The sequence below is a fragment of the Protopterus annectens genome, chromosome 3.part1 (genome assembly GCF_019279795.1).
Source record: "Protopterus annectens isolate FY-2018-M chromosome 3.part1, PAN1.0, whole genome shotgun sequence".
NCBI classification, from domain to species: Eukaryota; Metazoa; Chordata; order Ceratodontiformes; family Protopteridae; genus Protopterus; species Protopterus annectens.
This window is the reverse complement of record NC_056732.1, coordinates 66,176,133-66,189,833: the sequence shown is the minus strand read 5'-3', so window position 1 is coordinate 66,189,833 and position 13,701 is coordinate 66,176,133. Positions and strand designations below refer to the sequence as shown.

Sequence of the window (13,701 nt, the reverse complement as noted above, 5' to 3'; positions counted from 1 at the left end):
TTTTTATATGTATACTTCTAACAGAGCTGGGTCAGACATGGCTTTGTAAGTCAAGCAGAGATCGCCTCCAAGTAAGCGATATGAGACAGAGAACAGCTGGAGTTTTTTTGAGTCTGTCCATATAGGACAAATGTTTAAGGCCTAGGATCCTCTTTGTGAGGTACTTTTGCGGCCTCTTCAGTTGTTGCAGGTGTTTAGTGAGGTACATGCCAAATGGGGCACTTTACTCAATGATTGGCCTAATGAGGGAAGAGTAGAGGGAGACAGTGACCTCTTTCTTCCTGGATGCAAAACCCTTAGTAATGAGATGTGCCACATAGAAGGACTTTCTGACCACAGTGGCAATGTGGTGGTCAAAAGAGAGGTTGCTGTCAAACTGTCTTCTCAGATCTCTTATAACGCCTTCTGTGTTCAGTGGACTATCATCAATGTGGTAATTAATGGGAACTGGGTTTTTCCCAAAGGGGATGATGACACATTTTTTGGCATTGAGCTTATGGCCATGGTTCTGACACCAGTCGCTGGTCTCAGTGAGGCCTTTCTGTAGTATGTTAACATCACTCAGGGAGTTAATAATAGCTCCCAACTTGCAATTGTCTGCGAACGTTGCTAACCAGAGTCCCTTTGTGTTGGCCTGGACTTCAGAGAAGTAGATACCAAACAGGAAAGGACCGAGGACCGAACACTGTGGGACTCCACTCGTGAATGGTTGGCAGTCTGACTTGGAGTCAGCTACTTTCACACTGTGGGTTCTATCTGTGCGCCAGTTTGCAACCCACCTAGTGATATAGGGGTTGATGCCTAGCTTAATGAGTTTTTATATGATTCCTGAGTGGGGAATGGTATCAAAGGCCTTGACCAGCTCAAGGTAGGCTGTATGAACCACCTTGCCTGGTATGATACTTTACAGCTCTGATGGCAAGTGTGGAAGAGATGTAGGTCTTTTTTCATAGCCTACTTGTTGTCCTTGTCAGTGGGGAATAGAGAGGTTGAAGGCAGCTGTCTACAGGATTTGTCAGCAGAGACTGCTATGACTGCAGGGGGGTTCTTGAACAGGTACTGTGTATCCTAAGGGATTTTATAGAACCTGTCTGGTCATTTGGAAGCTGGGGGATGAGAGTCAGGGGCCTGTGAAGCACACTAAAATGCACCTTGAAAGGCTTTAAACAATGGAGGGACTGCAGATGGGAAGGGCTGATCCAGTTGCAATAATTCAAAATAGCTCTTTTTTGTTTCTGAAACATCTGAGGCCTGCCATTTGAAGTGTTCTCTCATGAGAGACATGGTATCTCCAAAACAAAATTCTTCTCCTGGAGATTCAGGACTGATTGAGTCCTCTTCCTCAGGGGTAATGAAGTCCTTGGGGGATTCAATATGAGAGCAGTAAGTAAGGGAATCTTCAGAGGAGGAGTTTTCTTCCTCTGATTCGTCAAAAGCTTGCACTGGAAAAAGGGGCAGATTGAGGTACCTGCGACTGGAGGGCCTGGAATGCCATGAAAAGTGTTTGGGGAAAAAACTTCCCATCCAGGTGTAGGTTGCTGTTCTGTATGCTTTGATTTCTGTTTCCTCTTCTGAAGTGTTGGAGGATGGGTCGATTTAGAAGCTGACATCTGGGAGGATGGCAGAGCATGAGTAGGCCCTTCCGACACCATGAGCCATGGTTCCCCCTCACCATCAGGAGCTGATGGCTGATCTACCTCAGCGGACGTACTCAGCATTTCCACCGAACCGGCTTCCATCACGGTTCCCGGTTCTAGCTGAGAAACAGATGTCTGATGCGACCCTGGGCTAACATCTGTCTCAAGAGTCTCACCAGACTCCTGAGGTGCAGCAAGGGCATAGGGCTTAACTTTTTTGGCCTTTTTCTGAGGCGGCTTGTTGGAAGTACCTAACCTGCCCTCCATACCTAATGCTAGACACCGGAGTCTCTGACTCTCTAGATAAAGTTTTAATGCAGCCAGATGGCTGTGAAGTGTTTTAGGCACAAACAATTTACAAATGTCACAAGATGCATGGTCGTGAGCCTCCCCTAAACAGACTAAGCACTTATCATGCATGTCCTTGTGTGGAATTTGTCTTCCACAAGTACACTTCCCCTTTCTAGTTGACATGTACATCTGAAAGCTAAGGAATAGATAAAAAAAATATCAAAGGCTACTTACCTGTAGCGGATGGCAGAGTCAAATGAGCAAACTACTTCTCGAAGCTGGCGAGCCGAGGTTTGAAAATCACTGCGTCAGAAAAATTCTGGTGTGGGTATGTGCAGAGTCACTTTTATAGCCAACGTCAGTTTATGGCTCTGACATCAAATGCTGCATGTACCCCTGCTCCTAAGACTTTGGTATACTGGCTGGATGTCCAGTGCTGCAGGCAGCAACCTCCCTACAGTTATGAATACTGCAACATGAGAATAGAAGGACATATGATGTTTTTAATTTTAAAACACTGCTGATGGAAAACATCATTTAGACCCCAGCCCTAAATGGCATTGGTCAACAATAGTTGTTTTAGATTTTAGCTCTAATAAACTGCCTACTGGGCTACCCCTCATATCAACCGTAACATGATCTATAACATAAAATTTAAAACTATGGTAATCCTACTAATGCAAATTAAGATGCTTAAAAAGTGCACTGTGTTCACCTTTTTTCATAATGTCATAAAAATGCCTAAATATTCTAGCTTTAAGGGGTTGTATTGTTTTCCTATATGTGATTGTTGCTTTATATTCTCACATTTATTCATTAATTTCAGTGTTGTGAGTTTTCTTCCTGTTCATCTCCATCTCCCAAACCCAGACTCCGGTTCAAGTCTAAGGTACTCCCGATTCTTCTAGTCAACTCCTGTGTTTTTTCTCTCTCAAGTATTTTCCTTTGGAACACTATAACATGTTTCACTGGCAAAGTCAGTCTATGAGCTTTATTACCAAAAGACAGAGAATCACAGTCACCTTATGTTTGATGTCTAACTTTTTTTGTTTGACAAACTTTTCTATTTTCCCCATAGCCTGTTCTAGATCAAAAAATGACTTTGATCCTCCAGGAAAAAATATTCTGAAAACAGCTAAATATAGAATTTTAAATCTCACATCTCCGTCGACATTCTCTGATTGTTGGGATAAATTTGCTTCTCTTCTGCCTGGTGTACAGTGAATAATCATTTTCCACAAACCCTCTGCTGTCGCCAATTTTTAACACTTTTCCTTTTTGCCACAGTTTTTGTCAGGATCAACTCTATCTGCTGGTATGATTTTATCTTCAGTTATACAGGTCTTGGCTTCTTTCTCATGGCCAGGTTTGGAACATACACACAATGTACCCTTTCAGTTACCAAATCCTGTTGTGGAATACCAGTCCAGTAACTTATTTGTGTTTTCATAAAATTAATACAGTTTGTTCTTTCCAGTTTCTCTGGTACAGTAGAAAATCTCAGGTTTTCTCTCCATGCTTTGTCCTCTAAATCAGCTGTCCCAAACCATCGGGTTGCGGACCGGTATTGGGCCATCAGGTAAGTAAGTGAATGCCTGTATGAGTGTGTTTATGTGTCTGTCTGTGTGTGTGAGTGAATGCGTGCATGAAAGCAAAATAATCTGTGTGTGTGTGTGTGTGTGTGTGTGTGTGTGTGATCATAAGAGTTAGAGCGATGGGTGAATAAATGCAGGTGTGAATGAGGAAATGACTTGTGTATGTGTGAGATCGGGAGAGTGACAGCGATGTATGAATGAATGCATAAGTGGGTGTGTGTCGTGTGGGTGTGACAGACAGTGAGAGCGGTGTAGGAATGAATGCGTAAGTGGGTGTGTGGCATGTGGGTGTGACGGACAGAACAATGTATGAATTAATGCAGGTATAAATGAGGAAGTGACTGTGTGTGTGAGATCAGGAGAGTGAGAGAGATGTGTGAATGAATGCAGGTATGAATGAGGGAGTGACAGTGTGTGGGAGATGGGAAAAGAGTGACAGTGATGTGTGTGAGTGAATGCGTGCATGAATGCAAAAGAGACTGTGTGTCTGTGTGGTATGGACGAAAGGTACACAAACCTCACTGCTCCTGCTGCCAGTGATCACTCTCACTCTTCACTCTCTCTCTGTCTCCCCCTCTCTCTCTGACACACACACACACACACACACACACACACACACACACACACACACACACTACCTCTCAACCTCTTAGTAGTGCAAAAAACAGAATGGGGGGGACAAATAGGGACAGATTTTAAATACTGCTCTTATAACCATAGAAAGTTGCTAGAATAACAGGATTTGTCTTATCATGCATTTTTCTGAAGGATATGGGGTCTGAAATACAAATGTATATCATTATCTAGTGACTTCAGTCCTCAGATCATCCCAGTGATTTGCCAGAAAATCACAAAAGTTATGAGGAACAGACCAAAACTCAGAGGGAAAAATCTGGACATTCTGCAAAAATCTGTACAGTTGAGAAGTATAAATACTTCTCAGCCTCTTACTTAGATCAAGAAATCTGGACATAGGCAAAAATAATGGGGGGACAAAGGCCCAAAATAGGGACCCTTTTAAGTACTGCTCTTATAAACTTCGAAAGTTGACAGAAATACAGGTTTTACATTAGCATGAATTTTCTGAAGAGTATGAAACTCAACTGTTTGTCATCATTTTCTGACATCAGCCTCAATGATCTGCCAGTGATTTGCCAGAAAACAAAAGTTTTATGAGAAAAAGATCAATAATATGAGGCAAATCTGAACATTCGGTGAAAATATGTACAGTTGAGAGGTATGCTGGACAGAGCCAAATAATAGGGACAGATTTTAAATATTGCTCTTATAAACATAAAATCAGTAAGGTTGCCATTAGGTTTACTTACCTCTCAACCATAGTAGATCAGTAATTTGTAGATGTAAGGAACAAGGTAAACGCCCAATCCAAGCAGCCAAAAATAAAATAAAAACCAAGCAGAGTATTAGGGCGAAACACAGCTCAAAGAAATAATAAAATAAATTGTCATTAATCCGTCTCATCAACCCTCAATCACCACAGCTAGTCCAAGGAATAGACGTCCAAGATAAAAATCAGTTTTCTTTATTGCACACAGGTACCAGAGTTAGCGCTTTCACCTTTCGGTTTCATCAGACTCACTGAGTGAGTGAGTGAATATGCTGGAGCAGCAGCTGCTGAGAGGGGACTTGAATCAAAATATCATTCAAGTAAAGGAGTATCTGAATTCCCTGAAATGTGCAGAAGGCTACCACAGGGGTCAGACATTTGGTAAACAACCTCACAGCAGTAGAAAGACCAAAAAGGCAAAGCAGAGAACTGCTAATGAGAGGAACAAACAGAGAAACTTAAATTCCTGAAGAGGGAGTGAAAAGAAATGTGGAGGTAAGTAATTCTTCAAAATCTAGGGATACTAGAAAATCTTGAGGAAGTAACACAGGAAAAAGCATCTGAAGAGACAACATCCTGAAAGAGGGAATACTGAGAAAGGTGTTGAGAAAGGACAGGTCTAGAATGGGCCTCCATGACCCCTCCTTCCTGGGAACCAGAAACATCCTGGAATGAAATCCTGTACCCTGCTGAGAAGAGAGGGCAGCCTGGATGGTTCCTGTACCACCAGATCCTGAAGAACCAAAGGAAAATAAAGCAGCTGACTAGGAAGTGGCTGAAGAAGGTCTGAGAATGGAGGAAGCCACTTTCAAACCATAAAATAACTATTCTGGAAATCACCCACGTGTCCACGGTTATCTGTTGCCAAACAGGAAAAGAAAAACTCAACCTGTGAGACAGAGGAATCTGGCCACAGGGTAAGAGACACAATGTCAAATATAAGCAGATTTGTCAAAGAAAGTAAGCTTCCAAACTTCAGGACCCTAAGAAGTATTGACCAGAAAAAAACTCTCCTAGATGTCCTCTTGCCCTCAGACGGCTGTCTATAGACAAAAGAAGACTTAGATGGGTAATTTCTCTAAAACTTAGGAACAAGAGAGGCAAAGATTCATTTCAGATCCTGCATAACTTTGCCTCTATCCTGAAGAGTCTTAAAGGCTTCAGCAGCAGTATAAGGGAGATTCTGGTTGCCTAATGGGATTCTAATAATTTGGCCTTGATGTCTTTAGACGCAGCACTGAGGCAGGCATAACCAAAAATACCTCCTCATTATAGATTATACTGCAGCTGCTCTAGTCGAGGCATTAGCAGCATCGCAACTGGACTTAATGGAATGACGAGACACCTCTGAAACAGATCTCAAAAGGGAAATGGCAGAAGACTTGCCCTTCTAAGCAGGCACATTAGCTAGAATGCCCCCAAGTTTGGACAGAACAGCCAGAATATACCTAATCATATGGGCCAGGTAATTAATAGCCCAGAAAGCTAAGGTATCGGAAGTATATACGTCTTTACCATGCCTGTCCATGGCATAGCTGTCCTTATCAGACGGTAAAAGCTTAGAAGAGAACAACTTGGATGGCTTATCAGCGACCACAGAAATAACAATAGAATCAGTGAAAGGACTGTTGTAGTACAAAAAATATGTTTGAGCTTCAGGAACTATATAGAACCTGTATGGCTTCTTAGGGGCAGGAGGTTGAGAATCCAGGGCCGGAGAAGCTGTAATGAAAGTATCCAAAGGAACATCCAGTGCTTGAAGGAAGGCGAAAATTCATAATAACTTTTTTGAATGTCATAAACCTGGAAACAGTACCACTTAAAATGTTCCATCATACAAACTATCATATCCCCAAAGGACAATTCTTCCATACAGGAGTCAGGAGAAAATTAATCCTCTTTTCACAACCTATGGCAAGAGGAGAGTGGATCTAAAGAAGAGTAAGCCAATGACTCCTCACCAGAGTCTAACTCTGGAAGCAGTGGAAGACCAAGGGACAGAAGCAGGAACATATAATCCTTGACAGGACTTTAAAGCCATAAGAGTATTGAAAAGTACCCGAGTAAAATCCTGCCATTCCTTGTAAGGATCCTTGGCAAAAGGGGCCACATGCCTAGTCTTCTGCTTCTTTTTTAAAGGAACAGCAGTTTTAACAAATATGGGAGGTTCAGACCTCTACTTAGACTCAGTGAGGGTACCAGGCACCTCTTCCCTGACAAGTACTTGGGGAATCCTCCTAGGCCACTCTGATATAATCAGCTGTGGTTCCCCTCCACATCTGTACCAGGCATAGGCACAGCCACAGCAGACATGCAGGTAGAGACTCCTTGAGAAGGCTTCAAAGCATTAAACAACCCCTGAGTAAAATCCTGCCATTCATGCTGGGAATCTTTAACAACAGGGGAAAATGCATAGTTTTTTTTTTTCTTTTGAGGGACATCCTCACTATAAATCCTAAAAAGTTTAGACCCCTGCTGACACACTACCAAGCATAGCAGGAATCTCCTCCCAAACTAAAAACTGCAGAATCCCTCGAGGCTCCACCTCAATGTCTGGTGCAGACATTTGTAAAGCCTCCAAGGATGTGCAAGGTATCAGATCCATGCTAACCTCAAACAGGGTTGTGGCAGAGGAATCTGAAGCAGCAACCAGATGGATCCTCAGGGCTTTCACCAGCCTTGACAGAGATGTCTGGGGGAGGCTGGACAGCAGCTGAATCAGACACGCGTTTTTTGGCCTTCTTCTTGGCAGGTGGCTGACCCTCAGGACAGAAAGACTACGCCATAGCACTTTGCACAAACAACTTTAGATGTTGGTTTTCTATGTGAATAAACAAGGAGGAGAGACAGCAACATAGGGTCTTAGGGACAAACGCTTGGCAGATAGAACACTGCGTATGGTCGTGAGAAGTACCCAAACAGAAGAGACACTGTTCGCGATGATCTTTATAGGGAATCTGTCTCCTGCACTGACATTTTCCCTTTCTAGATGACATAAACCATAAAAACAAAAATAGAAGAAGATAAGAAACCACAATGGAGCACTTACCTGAAACATGGCTCTCAGTAACCGGCAGTGAAGAAGAGTTTTCAGACCAACATTCAATGATGGCGTTTGGACTGGTGGGAAAGAAGTTTTGAGGCATGTACATCTGTATGTGACCTTTATGCCCTACGCCTTGTGTGCGGAGCATAAATGTGAAGTACAATGTCTATAAATTCTAAAGGCTTCAGTATACTGGCCGGACATTGGTCCATACTTGGCAGGAGATCCCTTGTGTAAAGAATACTGCAACAGTGATACGGAAAGACATCTACAATATGCCACGCCTTTCATCATTTTATTTTAGTTATTCAAGCCTATTTACTGAAAAACCTTGTCTATAGCTTAAACCAAGGACACTAACCTAGATATCCAGTTTTAAATATGGACATTTATCTAGGTACCCACCTCTGTAAAAAAAAAAAAAAAAAAAAAAAAAAAAAAAAATATATATATCTATATATATCTATATCTATATATATATATATATATATATATATATATCTATATAGGGAAAATAAGAAGTTATGTACTCACCATAACGTTCCATCTGAGTAGGTAAACTTCATTTGTCTGCAACCTGTGGGATACGGATCCGAGCCGGCAACTTTACAAAGCTTAGATCCGAGCTCCTAGCTCCTCCCCTTACCCATAATCCCCTGCCAACCCTGACTGACCTCAGATCAAGTTTGCCTGCAAGCACTATAGTGGATAACTTACTACATTATCAGAATTGGTACATCACTATATGACATGAAACACATCTGAAGGTCAGGGGGATGGAGGGGGGGGGACGGTTGCAGACAAATGAAGTTTACCTACTCAGATGGAACGTTATGGTGAGTACATAACTTCTTAATCTGAAGGTTAACTTCATTTGGTCTGCAACCTGTGGGACAGAGTCCCCAGCTACCTAAACCTTGGGCGGCCTTCATGGAAGGATATTCCGGAGCACTGCGGAGCCAAACGAAGTTCTCCCGCTGGAGGTAATGTCCAATTTATAATGATTGATGAAAGTATGAGATGAGGCCCAAGTGGCTGCTGAACAGATATCATTCAAGGAAACCCTGGATTTAAAGGCGGCAGATGTAGCCATAGCCCTAGTTGAATGGGCACGAATTCCTTGAGGTGCGGGCCTGCCAGAATTTTGATACGCTGTAATGATACACTGTGAAATCCATCTCGATAAGGAAACTTTCGAGACTGGTTTACCTAGATTAAATTTGGCAAAGGAGACGAACAACTGGTCGGATTGTCTATGACCAGATGTCCTATGAATGTAAAATGTAAGTTGTCTGTGCATGTCCAAAGAATGTAGTCTGTACTCCCCTTTGTTCTGGTAGTTAGGAAAGAAGACCGGCAAACTGATAGATTGGTTAATATTAGATTCAGAGACTACCTTCGGGAGGAAGGAGGGATTGGTCCTGAGGTAAACCCTATCCTTGTGAAAGGCTAAGTATGGGGGTTTCACAGAAAGAGCTTGCAATTCAGATGCTCTCCTGGCTGAAGTAATAGCCACAAGAAAGGCTGTTTTCCAAGACAAATATTTGAGGTCTACTGAAGACGCCGGTTCAAAGGGAGGGGCTGTCAGGGCTTGTAATACCAAGGTCAAATCCCATGGAGGTACCGCTTCCTTTATTGGAGGTCTAAGAAGAAAGGTGCCCTTTAGGAAAGTTTTGCAGAATTTTGTAGCAATCAAAGGACCCATTTCAGTACCTACGTGGTAATGAGAGATAGCTGCTAACTGAACCTTAACTGTAGAAGAGCTAGCTCTGCCATTAAAAAGACCTGAAAGAAAGTCCAGCACCGCATGCAAGAGGGCTGTAAAAGGGTCCAAATTATGGCGTTCTGCCCAGATAGAGAAACGCTTCCATTTACTACCATAGACCTGCCTAGTAGAGGGCTTGTGCGCTGCTACTAGGATAGTTTTAACTGGAGAAGAGATACCGGGAGTCCTAGCTACAAGTGGAACTGGAACAGCCAAGCCGCTAGCTTGAGGCTGTCCAGGTCGGGAAGTGGGAGCCCCTGGGGGTGGGAGATTAGATCCGGAAGGGGATCTAGAATCCAGGGCGGATTCACTCGATGAGACCAGAGGTAAGGGAACCAAGCTTGGCGAGGCCAGAATGGGGCAATGAGGATCATCCTGCTCCCCAACCAACTGGCTTTCTGAAGAAGTTTCAGCATGAGGGGAAGAGGAGGGTAGGCATAGAGAAGACCGGGAGGCCAAGCATGCACCAAGGCATCCCTCTGGGCTTCCCCAGCAGGGGGAATGAGAGTGAAGTAATTGTTGCATTTCCTGTTTGAGGGAGATGTGAAAAGATCGCAACAGGGCTGCCCCCAAACGGCAAAAATTTGACTCGCTACTCGAGGATAGAGGGACCACTCGTAAGGTGAAAGGATGGTGCGACTCAGTCTGTCCGCCAGGATGTTGGTCCGTCCCGGAATGTGCTTTGCAATGAGAAAGCGGTTGGTGGAGATCGCCCATTCCCACACTCTCATGGCTTCTCGACAGAGTGGGTAATACCTGGTTCCCCCTTGTTTGTTGATATACCATACCACAGACATACTGTCTGTCTGGACTGCAATTGTTCCTACAGGCAGAAGGCTCTGAAGTGCTTGCAACGACAACAGCACTGCCCTCATCTCTAGAACATTTATGTGCAATAAGGTCTCCGAATCATTCCACGTGCCTTGGACCATCCTGCTCGAATAATGCCCCCCCGCACCCAAGACGAGAGGCATCCGTGGTCACCGTGGCGAGAGGGGGGGCCGTGGCAAAGGGGCATCTCGCCTGGGGGTCCGGCGACTGAAGCCACCAAACGAGAGCCCTCTTGCAGGCCCTGCTGAGAGAAATGGGGTGACTCAAGGGGTATTGATGAAGGGACCATTGGACTTGGAGAGTCCACTGTAAAATCCTCATGTTCAGACGTGCCATGGGAAGAAGGTTTATAGCGGCTGCCATGGACCTCAGGGCCCTCAGAACCAATCCCGCTGGAGGTTTTGAAGACTGAAAGATGGCCCGCACATGTGCCCTCAAAGTGTGCTACCGGTCGGGAGTTAAGAAGACTAGTTGCCTGTTGGTGTCCAGTCTGGCCCCGATAAAATCTATCACCTGAGTCGGGGTGAGAGAGGACTTGTCCGAGTTTATAGTGATCCCTAGTTGCGGAGCAAGGTTGAGAAAGTAGTCCCTGGCTAAGCATAGTAGATGCCTTGTCGGGGCGGTGAGGAGCCAGTCGTCCAGGTATGGGAAGACCTGCATTCCCTGGAGTCTCAGGTGGACCGCTATCACTGCTAATACCTTGGTGAACACCCTGGGGGCTGAGGTGAGACCAAAGGGGAGGACCCTGAATTGATAATGACTGGCTCCCAGCTGGAAGCGGAGAAACCTCCTGGACCGTTCGTCCATCAATATGTGGTAGTACGCGTCCTTGAGGTCTATGGAGCACATCCAGTTGTTCTCCTGCAAGAGGGGGAGAATAGACTGAAGAGTGACCATCTGGAACTTTTCTTTGGTTACTGACCGATTTAGTAGGGAAAGATCAAGGATGAGCCTTAGGTCCCCCGTCTTTTTTGGTACCAAAAAGAACCTGGAGTAGTAACCTGATCCGGACTGGCCTGGGGGGACATGCTGGATGGCTCCTTTTCCTAAAAGCAGCTAAATTCCCGCAGCTGCTGCCTCCCTCTGATTGGGTGGAACATCGGGGAGGTGTCCGGGGGTGTCGGGAATGTAGGAAAAGGGAATTCTGTATCCTCTGGATATGATACGAAGCACCCAGCGGTCTGTTGTAATGGACTCCCAAGCTGGCAGGTGCTTCGAGAAACGCCCCCCCGACTGCCTCCAGAGTGGAGCAGTCGGGCAACCCCTCAGGGTTGCTGAGTGGGTCGATCAGAGAAGGCTTCTCTGGACCCAAAGTTCTTCGGGCCCCCTCTGCCTCTAGGACGGCATCCACCCTGTCCTTCTCTGCCGCAGAAGGACTGGGAGTCCGGAGCGGACTGGGATTGTTGAGACTTTTGGAACCACATCTTCTTCTGTCCCTTTTGGTTCTTGGAGAAGGACCTCTGGGGAGCAGAGAAGCAGACTCCGAAGGTAGACAACGTCTTCCCGTCCTTTTTGCTCTGGACCAAAGTCTCGCGAACTGTCTTGCCAAATAGGGCAGAACCATCGAAGGGGGCATTCGCAAAGGACGCCTTGAAGGGTTCCGCAAAATCACAATGTCGGAGCCAGGCCTGGCGCCTCATAACTAGGCCTGCTCCGCTGGCTCTAGCGACTCCCTCTGTAGCATGGGATAAAAGCCGCATAGAGGTGTTGGATATAGACCTAAGAGTGGCCATGCGAGTGGAGTACAACTGTTTGTCCTCCCCCGACATGGACTCCGGGGGCGATGCAGCGTACTCTTTGATAAGGTCTTGCTGCAGTCGAATCACATGTGCCATGTAGTTCAGGGACCTTACAGTGAAGGTCGCTGAACTAAAGACCCGCTTCCCGAGACGGTCCATCGAGCAAGACTCCTTGCTCGGGGGATGGACCGAGGGACTCTCCTGGGCTAACTCCCTCTTGGTGGCTGCCGCCACCAATATGGTATCTACAGGGGGTCCCTTGCTCCAATGGGATTTCTCTGCCGGGGGGCTCAGGATCTTGTCAGGACATTTGGGGACTGGCTCCACAGTGTCCGGCTCCTTCCACACCCTAGTGGTGATAAGGTCCACTAAGGGGTCGGCCGGAGGGGACATCCAAGAGGTAGATGGGCCTGCTTCGAACGCCTCCAGGAACACGGATTCGTCCGAGGAAGCCTTGGGGGCAGACCACCCCCCTCTTATCCTAAGCATTTCCATAATGTCTCCGAAGGAGACATCCTTGGGGGGTGACCTTGGGGAGCCTTCCCCCTCATCCAAATCCGTGTCTTCTGTCAAGGACTCGGGGGAGTCCACGTGCCTCCTCTTACACTTCCGCTTGTGAGGAACATCCGAGGATGACTCACCAGCAACGTCTTGTTCCAGGGGAACGACCTGAGACGTCAAAGCAGGCTGTCCCCTGTGGTCGGGCGACGGAAGCCTTACCCAAACAAGAGGGAGTGCGGGATGGAGCCGTAGCAGGGAGCGGGGGCCTGGATGCACTTAACAGAGACCTCTCCACCACATCGAAGGCCAAGGGACAGCCACTCTCTCTGGGATCTGAGAGCCGACCCTCACTCGGATCCGATGGATGGATCGGGGCCGGCGCCGAGACCATCGGATCCGAAGGGCCAGTGTGCTCTGACCTGGATGGAGCCGAAGGCACACTAAACCCCTCGGATCCGAAGCTCAGAGCACGTCTTTGTGACCTCGGATCCGACAAGGACGGATCCGGTAAACTCGAAGGAAGAGTCGGAGCCGAAGTACCAGATACTGTCGGTGCCGACCCACCCCCGGCTCCAACGCTGCCCGGCTCCGAGTGCTCCGAACCCGGGAAGCGGCTTGGAGGAGGAGCTATCGGGGCAAAGAAGGGTGTTGAGCTCCCCCCCAGAGGGGGGGGGAGGCAGGAGCACTCCCATCTGCATTTGGGCCTGGATGAACCTTCGCATCACCCGGTCCAAATCAGCTTCAGAAAGGCTACGCGTTATCTCGACAAGGCCACCTAGGCTGGCCGGGAGTGCCGCCTCAATGACCTCGACGGAGATCGGGTCTCCTCCTCCTCGGGTCCCGGTGAGAAACATGGAGACCGGAGCTGAGAAGGAGGAGACCTGGAAGCCGTGGAGGCCGTGGAGGGAGAAGCCCGCTTAGCCGGGGGGCCCGAAGCGGAGGCCTCGG

General features: G+C 46.6%; 1 protein-coding gene across 1 annotated transcript in view; it reads right to left on the bottom strand.

Annotated features, from left to right (window-relative positions):
* TBC1D31 (TBC1 domain family member 31) overlaps positions 1 to 13,701 on the bottom strand; it is a 1,335,355-nt gene that overhangs the window by 276,488 nt on the left and 1,045,166 nt on the right. The window lies entirely within an intron of this gene.